This window comes from Rana temporaria, chromosome 2, assembly GCF_905171775.1.
Source record: "Rana temporaria chromosome 2, aRanTem1.1, whole genome shotgun sequence".
In the NCBI taxonomy this organism is placed as follows: Eukaryota; Metazoa; Chordata; class Amphibia; order Anura; family Ranidae; genus Rana; species Rana temporaria.
Genome location: NC_053490.1, coordinates 392,183,652 through 392,200,555, shown reverse-complemented (window position 1 = coordinate 392,200,555; position 16,904 = coordinate 392,183,652).

Here is a 16,904-nt window from a genome sequence, read left to right as displayed (position 1 = left end):
GTGGCGTGGTCCCAACCGCTGTGCATTCTGGGGAGGGGTACTTAAGGGGCAGACACCATTCTGGCTGGGTCTTCCGATCCTGACCTGGTGGCCCTCCTCTCCTCAGGGATGTATTAGCAACCTTTTGGTTTCGGGGCCTGCTGGCCCGAGGCATCGATACTGAAAGTAGGCCCAGAAGTTTCTGGGGGGGCCTACTGGTCCAGGGATGGTCCTGAGCTGTCTTCTCTGCAGGAATAAGCCGAATAATTAAGGATTCAATTAGAGGATGCGTCCTGGCCAATTTACCTCACAGTGCGGCTGGCTCGGCTGAAAGATCCTAGCACCGTGAGCTGTGTAATCTTTTTTGGAACTTTGCAAAATGTTTGTGTAGTTACATGATCCTGTGGCAGAGGACTGTGTAACGAATCAACAGTATTCATCAAGTTTGTGGAAGAGACTGTTGAGCAAGCTTCTTACCTGCTGCTAGGCCAGTGAGTGTAACAGCTCTGTTGAACGGGAGTGAACCACAACTGCGGTTAGCAAGGACTTCAATGCACTTCTCTATGTGAGAATTTAGTATTGGACCCCAGGCGTCACTCCAATCAGAGAACAGGAGTTTGGGGGTTCTCTACATCATCTCTCTCTCACATAAAGAAATGTATTGAGCTACTAAGACTGGACGTATTACAACATGCGACCAAACCTTAGTCTTTAAAAGTATACGATACACGCGAAGATTCCAATGCACTTCTGAATGCAAGTGATTATCAGTACGGGACCCCAGGTGTCACTCCAATCAGAGAACAGGAGTTTGGGGGTTCTCTACATCATATCACTTTAACATAGAGAAGTGCATTAGGCCACTAAGGGAGGAGGTATAAAATACCAACAACCCATATGCCGCGTACACACCATCACTTTATGTGATGTAAAAAAACGACATTTTCTGTGAAGTAAAAAACGACGTTTTTGAAACTTCAATTTTCAAAAACGACGTTGCCTACACACCATCGTTTTTTCACAATGCTCTAGCAACGCAAGGTTACGTTCACCACTTTTTTCCATTGAAGCTAGCTTCTGGGCATGCGCGGGTTTAAAAACGTCGTTTTAAACGTCGTTTTTTGCTACACACGATCAATTTTTGTGAAACAAAAAACGACGTTTTGAAAAATGACACAAAAAATTTAAGCATGCTTCAATTTTTTTTGTCGTTTTTCACAAGACATAAAACAATGTTTTCCCCCACACACGGTCATTTAAATTGACGTTTTTAAAAATGTCGTTTTTGTTCATCACATAAAGTGATGGTGTGTACGCGGCATTAGCATAGAAAAGTTAAGGCGAACATGTTCAGTAACTTAGGGCATGGGCCTATAAACAAGTAACAACTTATGTCAAGCACGTAGTAAATAGGAATTGTGAAGGCAACTAATAATTGCGTAAGAGAGGCAAGTATAGCTCAGCTAGTTTGAGAGTATATGTCCCTTTAAGATGTTCCTCAACATGCAGCCAAAGGCACAACAGTCAAGCCCGAGCAGTTTGTTAATAGCTGCAAGCCAGAGTTAATTACAGCAATTGTTTTAGAAGCAATATATGCAGCAGATCTTTCTATAGCACTACAAGTGAAACAATTGCTACTTATCCGTTTGCAGGGCTTAAGTGTAGCAGCAAGGGATTCCGTAGTGTAGGGTGTCAGCAAGGAAGATCTCTTAGGTTGTCCCCAGCAATGGCAGCCTGATGCAGTTAAGGTAATAGCAGATAACGCTGGAGTTGCAGCCTGGATTAGTATGCAGCATGGGGAGCGATGGCACAGGTGTGTGTAGCGTGGCCGAGCTACGGCTGACAATAATAGAACGGCGTGTGTATAACACGCCGTTCTATTTAAAGCTGAGAGGCATGTGTGCCGAATAGAGCGATGATGGCGCTCGGCACTTCTGCGTTCCAGGCTGGAACGCACGCGGCACCGGGCGATGACATCATTACAAGACTACAGCCAAAGCATTGGGAGTGACTGCTGATAAACCTGAGAGAGGGAGTGGTTATCCATATGAACCAAAGACAGATTTCTGGGTCCATCTGGTGAGTGGCCATTTTATCCGGTGACAGTGTAGACACTATTTGTGGTGAAGGTGGAAATATAGCTGAGCATCACTGCAAGAAATATCTATTAAGGACTTTCTTAGCACATATACATATATGGAACGTGGGGGAACGCAGTTCCGGCACCTCCAGGCCAGAATATATGTAATGGCAAGGGCTACTAAAGTGTGCTGGAGGGTCTACAGATGCAGGCTGCTAGGTGATCTATGGTCGCTGTGGGGATCTATTGTTGTGAGGGATCTAGTGTTGCCGGGGAGGTTTATTGTTGCTGGTGGAGGATCTATTGTTGCAGAAGTGGGGTTAATTTTTGCTAGGAGGGATCTACTGTTGTGAGGGGTCTATTGTTGCTGGCTGCGGGGGGGGGGGATTCAATTGTTGCTACAGGGCGTCTATTGTTGCTGGATTGCGGGTATTTTTTAGTGGTGGTTCTAATGTTGCTGGGCAGATCTATTGTTGATGGGGGTCTATTATTGATGGAGGGGTCTATTGTTGTCATTGTTGTCTGCTGTCATTGTTGTCTGCTTTTCTTGTTATCCGCATCAATTTACATACAAATTACTTGGTTCTGTATTCTCTAAAAGGGTGGGTAGAGGGTGGAGACAAGGGGTGATTTGGAAGAAGGGAGTACCTGCACCTATTCTCTGAGAAAAAAAGCCCTGTATATATATATATATATATTTATATATTTTTTGTATATAATACATTTTTCTAGCTTTTTTGGGGCACATTCAATCTGTGGATTGTAACAATAGCATATTTGAAATCTTTTTGCATTTATTTCACATTTTTTTGATGGATTGAGAAATTCATATGTTATGATTTGGCACAGGGCACTGTATTGGTATTTATTGCACATTATTTGTTGATGTTTGCACATTAATTAATAATCATAGACATATGTACATACTTTTTGTTTTTTGAGTAACAAGTTCACAGGATCAGTCGTGGTAAAATGTTTATATAAATATAAGTTAGCGCAATTTACTTCACAAATACACAAATTTAAATCCAACCTTTGAGGTTGCACTTTTATTGCAGCAAGACTTAATAAGAATATTGATATTATCTTGGCACCAGTAACACACAACTTTTTCCAGATGACGTCATTGCGCGGTCGTCGCGCTGTGTTCCAGCGTGGAACACATTACAGCGCCAGTCGCCGATTAAAGTGAAAGACGCCTATCTGGTGGTTGCCAAATCCAGTGTGGGACAGTTGCTCTCTGGATCAAAGGTCATACCCGTAATCCGTAAAGCAAGGTGCCTGAATCTTCCCTAACCCTCTGTCCCTCTAAAGCAGTGGTTCTCAACTTGGGGGTGGGGACCCCCTTGGGGGTCAAATGAGGATTTGCCAGGGATCCCCGTATCCTGGGCTGTTCCTGAAGCCCGCACTGCTCTACCAGCCTTTTCCTGACTGACTCCATGGCAGCCTACGTGTGGGTTAATCCCGCCTCCTCTCCAATGTGATAGGACCCCATACCCATAAAAGTTAACTCACCAGTAGCACCAGTGTTCCTTTTTTTTCCTCCTCCATGAATTCAGAAACTTCTCAGGACAGGAATGGATGGCACACCTGAGCGGTGCAGCTCGGATCCCAGCCATGGGCGGGTGGAGAGCTTTGCAGCAACCCTTTGGGCGTTTGCTATGTGTGCTGAAGACGTCTCATCACGGCTGGCAAGGTCCTATTCTTTCATGGCAGTCGCCTATTTGTATTATTTGTTGTCTGCCTGTGTGTGTTTTTGTCCCCATGGCGGCTGGAGCGCTTCTGCGTTCCAGCTCGCACTTTGCTTCCTGGTCGCGAGCGCCAGTACCCCGCGCATGCGCTGTGCCCACTCTCAGAGCGAGGCCTGGTTTCGCGCATGCGCAGTCTGTCGAATCTGCGGCGGCCGCGCACGCGCCGTCGCATCGATTGCACCGCGCAGGCGCGCGGACGACAGGTGACGTCACCGGCGGGTGATTTGAAAAGCGGCTGCTCGCCTATGCATATTGGGTTGTTCCCTGATCAGGCGTGCAGCTGCAAAGAGCGATACTCTTCTTTGCCAGGTCAGTGAGCAGGGATCTCCCCCTGCTGTATTATCCTTTCATGTTATGCTAGTATATAGTATTGCTTCTCATCTGTGCAAATGATTAAATGCATTTTAAAATGTTATTTATTCAAATTAATTTTTTATTTTATTTATTATTAAATTATTAAATTATTAATAATTTATTTATTTATTTATTTATGTTTTTAAAAAAAAAAAAAAATATATAATAACAAGGGTTTTTATAAATCTTAAAGGGACAATGCATTTATTTTTTCCATTATCTGACACTTTAGGTTTTCTTCCTTTTTCGGATCTGTATCGCTGTTTTACGCAGGTCCTAAGTCATGGACCAGTCACCGTCTACAGGTGGCCAGCCCTCACGCACAAGGTATGTGCAGGATAAGGGCGGGGCTAGGGGTGGAAGTCACAGTCAATATGTGTTGTCTGACAATTTTCCTCCCTATGTGTCTCTCTTTAAAGCCCTTCTGATCCAGATCCTATCTCCGCAATCCAGTCCCATGACCTTGCCAGACCGCATCATTCTTCCAGATCAAAATCCAAAAGGAGATCTCCATCTACATCTTCCCACCGGAGGAGAAGTTCACATTCCTCCTCACGACACCGCTCCCACCGCCATGATAGCCGCTCTGATCGCAGAGCCTGCTGGGGATGTGACACTCGTGTCCCGGAGGGCAAGTCATTATGCGACCGATGCTACGCCCAGGCGGTTGGGGAAAAAGAGACTGAAGGTCATCGTATCGAGTCTCTGGTGGAACGTGTGGTTCAACGGACTCTAAGAGAGAATATGTCCCACACACAAAGTCAGACCAATACTGTCAGGTCTGCTTCTCCGACCATCGAGGTCCATGAGGATCCAGGTCCTTCCCAGCCTCGAGCCGCTTCCCCGGCCTTCTTAGAGGGTGACCTAGAAAGTGACGAAGAAGGCTTGGAGTTTGACTTCGCTCAAGTGACGCCACTTATCAAAGCTGTCAAAGAGGCTCTCTTATGGGAAGAACAGTCTACTTCCCCGGCCAAGCAGAGAAAATACTTCAAACGCTTGGGGAAAGAACGCCCTACGTTCCCGTTCCTTACAGAACTAAAGGGTATCTTTGAAGAGGAATGGAGCAAGGTAGACAAAAAGTCATCCATGGCCAACAAGGCGTCTAGACTATATCCCTTCAGGCCGGATGATGTCAGGCATCTGGAGAACGTTCCTCTGGTAGATGCTGCAGTAACCAGGCTGGCCAAGCATGTCACCCTTCCACTTGCTGACTCTGTGTCTTTCAAAGATGGTCTTGATCGGAGAATGGATCAAGACCTTAGAAGAATCTATGGCCTAGCAGGCACAGCATGTAAACCGGCTCTTGCCCTGGCGGCTTTATCAAAGGCTATGGAAGCTTGGACGGAAAATGTAGACTCCTTCCTCAAAGGAGTGTCCGAAGAACTAGCTAAGAACTCAGCAACCGCAGAACTGAAGCTGGCGGCTGCTTTTTTAGGTGAGGCATCTGTTGACCTAATACGTCTATTAGCAAGGATTATGCTATCATCTGTTACGGCTAAACGGGCCCTTTGGCTACGTCCCTGGGTTGCCGATTCTTCGTCCAAACAGAACTGGTGTAAAATCCCCTTCGAAGGATCAACCCTGTTCGGCAATAAGCTAGACGATGCCATCTCAAAAGCTACGGGTGGCAAGTCAGGTTTTCTTCCCCAGGACAGGCGTCAAACCGGGAAAAATAAACCTCAATTTCGGAGACACAGCCCGGACCGTGCTAGGGAAGCCCGTGCTTACAGACCGGGCGGGAACTTCAGAAGGAACTGGAGCAGAGGTAGAGGTTCCTTTCGCAGACCTATACCAACCACCCAGGCGTCAAGTGGACGCGATCAGGGGAAGTCTTTTTGAAATTACGCCCGCCCAAGCGGATCGTGTGGGAGCTCGTCTACTCCTCTATCGGCACGTCTGGGCGGCCTCAATCAAGGACTTTTGGGTCATCAAGACCGTGACCTCAGGACATGCATGGTCCTTCTCCAGTCCTCCTCTTCCCAAGTTCGTTTCCACCCTTCTTCCAGGGTCAGCGGAACAGAGACAAGTTCTTCTAGACTACATAGACCTCCTGAAGAATCAAGGAGCAGTAGTACACGTCCCAAAGGACGAACAGTTTCTTGGGGTATACTCCCCTCTCTTCTTGGTACAGAAGAAAAGCGGTGCCTGGCGTCCAGTCATAGATCTGACATACTTAAACAAGTTCATAACACGCAGAAAATTCAAAATGGAAACTCTATCGACAATCCAGCAAGCCATACAGCCGGGCGACTGGATGATTTCCGTGGACCTGAAAGATGCCTATTTCCACGTCCCGGTAGCAGCAGAGTTGCACAAGTATCTCAGATTTCACATCAATCAAGAACATCTTCAATTTGTTTGTCTGCCCTTCGGCCTAACAACTTCCCCACGGGTCTTCTCCAAAACCCTTCTGGCGGTAGTAGCTCTCATCAGATTGAAGAAGATTCGCCTTTATCATTATCTGGACGACCTTCTTGTCTTGTCCCAGGACAGAACTCAGCTTCTGACACAGAGAGATCAGGTTATCTCGATCTTGTCCGAGTTCGGATGGCTCCTAAACCTAGCCAAAAGCCACCTGGAACCAACTCAGTGTCTGGTCTATCTAGGGGCTCAATTCAACACGGTGAAGAACACCATCTCTCTACCATTGGAGAAGATCCCCGTGATTCAGGAGAGGATATCTCGGGCCCTAGGTACTCGCCATCTAAAAGCGTACCAATGTCTGAAGATCATTGGAACAATGGTCTCCACAACACCAATGGTAAAGTGGGCATTATGGAGACTACGTCCCTTCCAATCCGGCTTTCTCAGGCAGTGGAAGTCAGGGAGCAAGAATCAACGGATTCTCATATCAACAAATATGAGGGGCAGTCTCTTTTGGTGGCTTCAACCGAAAAATCTGCTGAAATGCCATTCTATCGCCCCAGTCTCCTGGGTCACAGTGACAACCGATGCCAGTGGCTCCGGCTGGGGGGCCCTGTGCGGCACGAGCATGGCGCAAGGCAGGTGGGATGCTCGCCTCCACAATCCAGGCTCGAACATCCTGGAGCTTCGAGCGGCTTGGTGTGCCCTGCAGTCCTTCTCCCAACTCCTGAAGGGAAAATCGGTAATCTTGAGGATGGACAACACTACGGCAGTAGCCTATGTCAAGAGACAAGGGGGGACACGGAGTTCTTCTCTTCTTCAGGAAGTCGAACCCATTATGAAGTGGGCCCAGGAAAATCTGGTCAACCTGACAGCTGTCTTTATCCCGGGAATTCAGAACTCCCAGGCGGATTTTCTGTCACGCACTCAAGTGGACATCAACGAGTGGTCTCTCCACGATCAAACATTTCGTTGGATATTATCGCTGGGAATCAATCCCCAAGTGGATCTCTTTGCCTCCCCGCTCAATGCCAAACTGGAGAAATTCTACACGAGGGGTTATTGCAGTCAGGCAATCGGGACGGATGCCCTGACGGATCGGTGGAGATTCCAGAGGGCATATGCTTTTCCCCCGATCCCAGTAATCTTGAAATTTTTGAAGAAGCTTCAAGCGGAAGAGGTAGAAGTTACGTTGATAGCTCCTTACTGGCCGAACAGGCCATGGTTCCCTCTTCTGATCCAACTGAGTTTTCGGGACCCAATTCCAATACCGGTCAGGCCGGACCTTCTCTCCCAAGGGTCGCTCTTTCATCCCTGCCCGGCCTTGATGAAACTGATGGTGTGGTTCTTGAGAGGGAAAGACTGGAATCCCTTGGCTGCGCCTCTGGGGTGATCTCTACACTTATGAGCTCTAGGAGAGCAAGCACAAATAAAGTTTACGGGAGAATTTGGGCCAAGTTTGTGGAGTTTTCCTTATCTTCAAACAGATCCTTCAGGAATCCGGAAATCCAAGACATTCTAAGCTTTCTCCAAACAGGGTTAGATCTTCCCCTGTCCGTAGGTTCACTACGAGTTCAAGTTTCGGCACTTTCAGCCTTCTCTGGAATTTCTTGGGCGGCTCATCCATTAATCAAACAATTTTTTCGAGGGGCTTCAAGGCTGAGACCTCAAAGGAAGCCAAGATTCCCTAAATGGGATCTCCCACTAGTGCTCGATTTCTTAAGCGGACTCAGTATGTCGGGGCCCTCCCCGTCCTCCTTAAAGGACTTTTCAGCCAAGGTTGCATTTCTGGTCGCTATCACCTCTGCCAAGAGAGTGTCTGAGATTGGTTCTCTTGGTCACAAAGAGCCGTTTCTCACGTTCTTCCCGGATCGAGTGGTTCTGATACCTATGCTGGGCTCCAAACCGAAGGTCTCGTCGGTCTTCCATGAAAATCAGGAAGTAGTTCTCCCTACTTTTAGGTCCCCGGATTCTGACGAAACTCACCCTCTGGACATGGGCAAGATACTCACTGAATACCTTCAAATTACATCTGTCTTTAGACGCTCCGACCATTTGTTTGTCCTGCACTCAGGCATGAACAAAGGGAAAAAGGCTTCCTCGAGAACAATCGCAACTTGGATCGTCCAGACTATACAACAGGCTTATAGTGCAAAGGGCTTGGCTCCTCCACAGGCGGTGACAGCTCACTCCACTAGAGGGATGGCAGCTACTTGGGCAGCAGCTCGTCATGTGGCTCCAGACGTCATTTGTAGAGCGGCCTCTTGGTCTTCTATAAATACCTTTATGTCCCATTATTGTGTTGAACCTGCAGCACTTTCTTCTGTAAATTTCGGTTTATCAGTTTTGTCTGTGGACGGGACAAATTAAAATATATTTTTTGTTCAGCATACCCACCCGTGTGGTTTGACTAGTTATTTCCCACACGTAGGCTGCCATGGAGTCAGTCAGGAAAAGGGAAAATTTATTATCATACTTACCGTAATTTTCCTTTCCTGATGGACTCCATGGCAGACGGAGTTCCCACCCTGAAATTATGGAGTCGGGATAGTTACGGAACACTGGTGCTACTGGTGAGTTAACTTTTATGGGTATGGGGTCCTATCACATTGGAGAGGAGGCGGGATTAACCCACACGTAGGCTGCCATGGAGTCCATCAGGAAAGGAAAATTACGGTAAGTATGATAATAAATTTTCCCTTTTCACAGCTGCCCAGCAAGGCTGTCCCTGGAGTCTGTGGCCGTCCAGCTGGGCTGTTCCTGGAGCACACGGCCGCCCACTTAGCCTCATCGCAGCCACCCATTCAGTTCATGGCATGGCTGGGGGGCAGAGACTAGAGGTTAGCTGACTGGTGAGAAATGTGAAGTGGGAGGGGCTGGAGGAGATCCTATCTCCTGATTTCGGCATAGGTGTCACTGCTACGAGACACCACAAAGTCAGAGACACAGTGAGTAATACTACCTGTGATTATAGTTGCCATTAAAAGCCCCCACTACAGTTCTCAGATCAGCAGATGACCTTGATTAAGAGCTACAAAGTTGGCTGATGAGAACCCCTCACCCCCCACCCCCGCTGCACTGCCACTCATCCCATCCCCCCCCCCCCCAGCTCCCCACCAAAGAGTAAGAGAATGAATAAAAAATAAAGAATACATGAAAAGAAGGGGAGAAACAAAGAAAAAGGGAGAGAAAGAATAAGAGAAAGAACAAGAAATACGGCTAGAGAGCGAGGGATGGGGGAAAAAAAACAAGAAATTAGGATAAAGAGAGATAAAAGGGAAAAAAAGGAGAACAAAGAGAGTGATACATCCTAAAATGTACCATAAGGGGTTTTAATACTGTACGAGTGGAAGGGACTCAGAGAGTGATAAATGTCCGTGGGTTAGGGGCGCAAATTACTTGTCTTGCCTTGGGTGCTGACAACCCAGGCTACAAAAATAATTTTACTGTTGGGGGTCCCCACAACTTGAGATATTTTATCAAGGGGTCACGGCACTAGCAGGTTGAGAACCACTGCTCTAAAGGAACTTGTTTAATAAAATGTTTGAAGAAAAGGAAACCTAGTGTTTGTGTGGACATTTGTAAGGCCCCATACACACGAGAGGATTTATCCGCGGATACGGTCCAGCGGACCGTATCCGCGGATAAATCCTCTCGAGGATTTCAGCAGATTTCTATGCGATGGCGTGTACACACCATCGCATTGAAATCCGCGCCAAAATCCTCTGGCGATGACGTGTCGCGCCGTCGCCGCGATTATGACGCGGCGACGGGCGCGACGCTGTCATATAAGGAATTCCACGCATGCGTCAAATCATTACGACGCGTGCGGGGAATCCCTTTGGACGGATGGATCCGGTGAGTCTGTACAGACGAGCGAATCCATCCGTTGGGATGGATTCCAGCAGATGGATTTGTTGTGCATGTCAGCAAATATCCGATCTGCTGGAATCAATCCCAGGGGAGATTTATCCGCGGAAAAAGATCCGCTGGCGTGTACACACCATAGGATCTATCCGCAGAAACCCATTTGCTGGGATTTATCTGCGGATGGATTCTATGGTGTGTACGGGGCCTAACACTTCAAGAAGGACCCCTAGGACAAACAGCTGGTGGAGGCACATGACTAGTTAATGTTATCTGACACAAGCTCTTATCTATATTTGGCTGTTGACAATTTAACCATTGTCCTGACATTCACCTCTATACCAATCTGCTGGGCAATGTTATTGCCAGGAACCACAGCACAAGGATTACTCTGCCTGAGCCTGAAAATCATCAAATAGTCCCAGCGGCAAAGTAATACTTGTGCTGCAGCTCCCGACAATTACATTGCCCAGCATATTGGTATAGATGTGGACATCAGGACAATGATTAAATTGTTGGAACTGCTAAATATAGACAAGAACTTGTGCATGATAACATTAACTAGTCGTGTCCCCGCCCCAGCCACCAGTTGAGCAGATGAAGCCCAGAGTCAACCTTAGGTAAGAGACTCTATGGGCCTATAGCCCCAGTAGCCACCCCCTAGAGATGCCACTGCCCTCACATATATCCAGTGAATTGAATAGACTCATATGATATACAGAGATGAAACAAATCCTCCTACATAAGTTTTACTTTGTTTATTTGCAGTCCTCTCTTGTTTACAACCCTTCAAAAGTGTAGATTTGTGATAAAAATCCTTATGCATCTGTGATGGGTACAGTGAAGGGGGTGGAGAGCTGCAGTTATAGTTCTACACTGTGTGAGAACTGATTGGAGGAAAGGGACCCCCCCACAGAGAAACAAAGCAACATGCAGAGCTGTATTCTGAATAGACAAGCTGTGTGTTTATCTCCCTCCCTTAGGCCCCTTTCAAACTGGGGCGGTGGGGGCATCGGCGGTAAAGCGCCGCTATTTTTAGCAGCACTTTACCATTGTTTTCGCTGCGGTATTTGGCACTATCAGGGTGCTTTTAACCCCCGCTAGTGGCCGAGAAAGGGTTAAAACTGCACTGCAGCACCGCTTTGCCGGCGGTGCTGCCCATTGGCTTCAATGGGCAGGGGCGCTTTAGGAGCGGTGTATTCACTGCTCTTAAAGCACCTCCAAGATGCTGCTAGCAGGACTTTTTTTTCAATCCTGCTAGCGCACCACTCCAGTGTAAAAGCCCTCGGGCTTGATTTAGTAGGTAATAATACAGATTTGTCCCAATTAATCTGGAACCCCCGAAAATAGCCCAAATATGGAGACAAGGCTCAGAAGTTCTGTTAATGAGTTTGAGGTATCCCCCAGGAAAATAAGAGCGTCATCTGCATAAAGGGACACTCTATCCTTTCTTCCTGCCCGGCGGAACCCAACTATTTATGCTGATTGTCTAATAGCAAGGGCAAGAGGCTCCATTGCTATGGCAAACAGTAGTGGGGACAGAGGGTAACCCTGCCTTGTCCCCAGGGCCGTCTTTACCACAGGGCAAATGGGGCAGCTGCCCAGGGCCCTGTCACTGTTGGGGGCCCAAAGCAACCCCCTTTGAATTTTTTTTTTTTTTAGGGGTCCGGAGATCCCCAGGGCCCCAGATGGCAACCCCCCATTTTTTATTTATTTTTAAATATATATTTTTTTTAATATATTTTTATTTTATTTTTTATTAAAGGGCCAATTTTTTTTTTAGAGGTCTGGGGGTCCCCAGGGGCCCGTAGTTCCCCAGGGCCCCGGATGACAACCCCCATTTTTTTTATAAAAAAAAACTTTTTTTATATATTTCTTTATTTCTTTTATTTTTATTTATATATATATATATATATTATATTATATAAATGTTGTTATTATTATTATTATTATTATTAAAGGACCCAGAGGTCCCCAGGGCCCCGGATGGCAACCCCCCTTTTTTTATAAAAAAAATATTTTTTTTATATTATTTTATTTCTTTTTTTTCTTTTTATTTCTTTTATATATATATATATATATATATATATATATATATATATATATATATATATATATGTATATATATATATATTATTAAAGGGCTCAGAGGTCCCCAGGGCCCCATGTGGCAAACACCCTTTTTTATTTTTTTTATAAATGTTTATTTTTTTATTTTTGTTTATATATATATATTTTTTTTTTATTAAAGGGCCCAGAGGTCCACAGGGCCCTGGATGGCAACCCCCCCCTTTTTTTTTATAAATGTTTCTTTTTTATATATATATATATTTTTTTATTAAAGGGCCCAGAGGTCCCGGATGGCAATCCCCTTTTTTTTGTAATTTATTTTTATTAAAAAAAAATATTAAAGGGCCCAGAGGTCCCCAGGGCCCCAGATGGCAACCCCCTTTTTAAAAAAAAAATATATATTTTTTATATATATTTTTTATTTCTTGTTTCTTTTTATTAAAGGGCCCAGAGGTCCCCAGGGCCCCGGATGGCTACACCCCTTTTTTTTTATATATAGTTTTCTTTATTTTTTTCTTTATTTCTTTTTTTGTAAAGGGCCCCCCGCTTCTAAATTCGTGGCAGCCCCCCCCCTGCTTCTCAATTTCAGGCGGCAGCCTGCTCCAGGGGGCCCATGCCTGAAGCTGTGTAAGTGGCCCCATAATTCCTGATGGCGGCCCTGCCGCCCATTAAGCCCCTGTGCTGCCCACAAATCAGGCTGAAAATAATCAGCGGCACGCAGCCAGTGACAGTACTGCTTCCCTTCCCAGTGTTTTAAAATGTACAGCACCACTGGCTTCCCTTTAGACGTGCACTTCTCCCTTCCTGCCACTGGGTGCTGCTTGTATATAAAAGTGAATTAGAATGTGATTTATAACATCCCCAGTTTACTCTTCCCGAGGCTGACTTCATGTCCTGCTCCTCAAGGTATGTCACTGTTTGCTAATCTATATTGTAAATATAAGTTTTCTGTAGAGTGTGCCCAAAGTCTTTATAATATTTGATGATTCACTGCAGGTCTGGTCAGTGTTTTAAAAAGTTCCTCTATTTTACACATGGCATGGCATGGGGGTCACAGCACCGTCTGTCCATTCTGCTTTAGCACCATGGGACCCCATGCCATGCCATGTGTAAAATAGAGGAACTCTTTAAATCACAGACCAGACCTGCAGTCCAGGCTGAGTAAGACCTCAGAGCACATGGCATTACTGTCCGTATTTAACTGCTTGATGGGCTTATTTTGGGCCTGGCTGGTTCACATGTATGCGTTTCCTGCAAAGAAAAGTGCATGCCTCATGTAATGTGAACCAGCCAGGCCCAAAATAAGCTGGAGGGGGGCCATAAAAAAATGTTTGCCCAGGGCCCAAACCATATTAAAGACGGCCCTGCTTGTCCCTCTAGACAGAGTGAATGGACTAGATAGTGTATTATTAATTCTTACCCTTGCTTTTGGGTTCCTATATAACATTTTAACCCACTTTAGAAATCCCGGGATTACCGGTATACCAAAAGCCTCCAACACGGCCCATAGATACTACCGCTCCACCATATCAAAGGCTTTTTGGGCATCTAAGCACAGTATTGCTCTAGATCCCATATCTTCGAAAGGTAGCTGCATATTTAAAAAAAGTCTGCGAATGTTTGTTGATGCTGCTCTTGTTGGGATAAAGCCCATTTGGTCCTCATGGATCAAACTATTAATATAGCTTGATAGCCCGTTTGCAAGAACCCTAGCCAATATCATTACATCTGACATGAGAAGAGAAATAGGGCGATAAGACTCGGGTAACATTGGGTCTTTACCCTGTTTTAGAATCACTATTTATTATCATTTCCTGCATTGACTCTGGAAGTTTTTGTTTCTCATATGCATAGTTTAATACCTCTAAAAGTTCTGGTAAAAAGATCTTATCAAATTTTTTATAAATCTTCGTAGGTAGTCCGTCCATCCCTGGTGATTTATTATTATGGGTTTGTGCAACTGCTTCTCAGCCGTGCTTCTCGGCTCAATCATTGGTTGATTGAAAGCAGCACAGCCATTGGCTCGCGCTGCTGTCAATCACATCCAATGATGCGGCGTGCCGGGGGCGGGGCCGAGTGATACAGTGAGTGGTTACAGCTGCCGGCTGTATCAGAGGAGCGTGCTGCCGCAAGAACTAACCACCATGCAAGCTCGCATGAAGGTGGTTAGTTCTTGCGGGGAGGAGCCGAGACAGCCGCCGAGGGACCCCAGAAGACCAGGTACGGGGCCACTCTGTGCAAAACGAGCTGCACAGTGGAGGTAAGTGGAGCAAAGACTCCTGACATTATATGTGCTTACCTGAAGTGTAGCCATAGGAAGATTGGAGATGGTCGAGGCGTGCAGATTGGTGGTACGCTCGGTGTGGGCGATGATATGGCAGGTCGCTCCTGAATGAAAGGGAAGGGAAAGGAAGGAAAAAAGACACATGAAACAAATACAAGATACAAAACAAGCAGAACAGGGTGGCCAGATCCATCTGAACACAGAAAATATCTAAGGGCCACGTTGGGACCCTGTCCCCTATAGGGGGGGGGGCAGGGCCGGACTGGGAATGAAAACCAGCCCTGGAAATAATTTCATACCAGCCCCACAGCATTAATATACCAGCCCAAAAAAAGAGAGAAATCCATGAGAGAGCCAGAGAGGGGCCGGGCTGCAATGGTGAGAGAGAGGGGTGCAACAATGAGAGAGAGGGGGTGCAACGGTGAGAGAGAGAGTGCAATGGCGCGAGAGAGAGGGTGCAACGGCGAGAGCAGAGGCGTTTCTAGTGAAATGGCACCTATGGCAAGCACTGAAACTGCGCCCCTCTCAAAACATTTGAAACCCATCTTTCAGATAACCATAACAAAAAAAAACACCCAAAATTTAGGGTTGCCACCTGTCCAGGATTCACCCGGACAGTTCGGGTTTAGGATCTTGTGTCCGGGTTTCAGTCTGCCTGAAACGCGGACACATTATTCAGACTGGGCTGTGGCTCCCCAAGTAACTGAGGTAGTCACACAAAAATCTGTTGCCATTCGGGAGATGCGGGCCGCTGTCTGGGGGCAGGTTTGGCATCACTGAGGGGGAGCCATGATGTCAGCAAGAGCAGTTTGGCCACACCCACCGTTTGCCGCAGCGCGCTGCATTACCACTGTCCTTGAGGCACCCAAAGGTGCCCCAGGTCTTTTATTATCCTATTGTGTATACTACGGAAAAAAACGTGCCCTGTGCCGCTAAAGTGTTCGGGTTTGGCTTGAAGAAAAGGTGGCAACCCTAGTAATATCAGCACCCATGATTGCAGTAATATCAGCACCCAAGATTGCAGTAATATCAGTACCCATAAATATGGCCTTACCAGCACTCATAAATGCAGAAATATCAGCACCCTTAAATGCAGCAATATCAGCACCCTTAAATGCGGCAATATCAGCACCCATAAATGTGGTAATATCAGCACCCATAAATGTGGTAATATCAGCACCCATAAATGCAGAGGAATCGTGCGGTGTATCATGGGCACAGCACTGGGCAGAAAGGCAGAGTGGAATGGAACATCAGACAGTGACTGCACGCAGTGGTACACATACAGGTCACACTCACTTGCAGTGGCACTGTGATGGTCAGGGAAACGCAGCAGTGCAGGGGGTGTTTCCTTGTAATGGATACAGTCCTCTGCCAATGCTGTGCCAGTTCCTCTGACACTGTACAGGGGGAGAGAGGGAGTAGGATCACCAGCGGCCCTGTCTGCTTAGCACACATGCACAATCGCACATGATGATGACTTTAAGGCCTCTTTCACACAGGGGCGGTGGGGGCATCGGCAGTAAAGTGCCGCTATTTTTAGCGGCACTATTCAGCCGCTAGCGGGTGCTTTTAATGGCCGCAAAGCTCCGCTTTGATTTCAATGGGCAGGGGCACTTTAGGAGCCACTCCTACAGCGCCTCAAAGATGCTGCTTGCAGGAAATTTTTTAATGTCCTGCCAGCGCACCGCTCCAGTGTGAAAGCACTTGGGCTTTCACACTGGAGTGAATGGAACCACTCTTTCAGGGCGCTCTACAGACGCTATTTTTTGCGTTATAGCGCCTGCAAAGCGCCTCAGTATGAAAGGGGTCTTAGACTACTTTCACACTAAGGTACTTCGCAGGCGCTACAAAATAGCGCCTGCAAAATGCCCTGAAAGAGCCTCTTTTCTCACTCCAATGCGAAAGCTTTCACACTGGAGCGGTGCACTGGCAGGATGCTCAAAAAAGTCCAGATAGCCGCATCTTTGAGGCCTTGTAGGAACAGTGTACACACTGCTTCTAAAGCTCCCCTGCCCATTGAAATCAATGGGCAGTGGCGCTGAACCGACAGCAAAGCGGGGGGAGTACGGGGGGGACACTGGGATGGGGGAGGGGAGTACGGGGGGACACTGGGATAGGGGAGGGGAGTACGGGGGGAAAATGGGACGAGGGA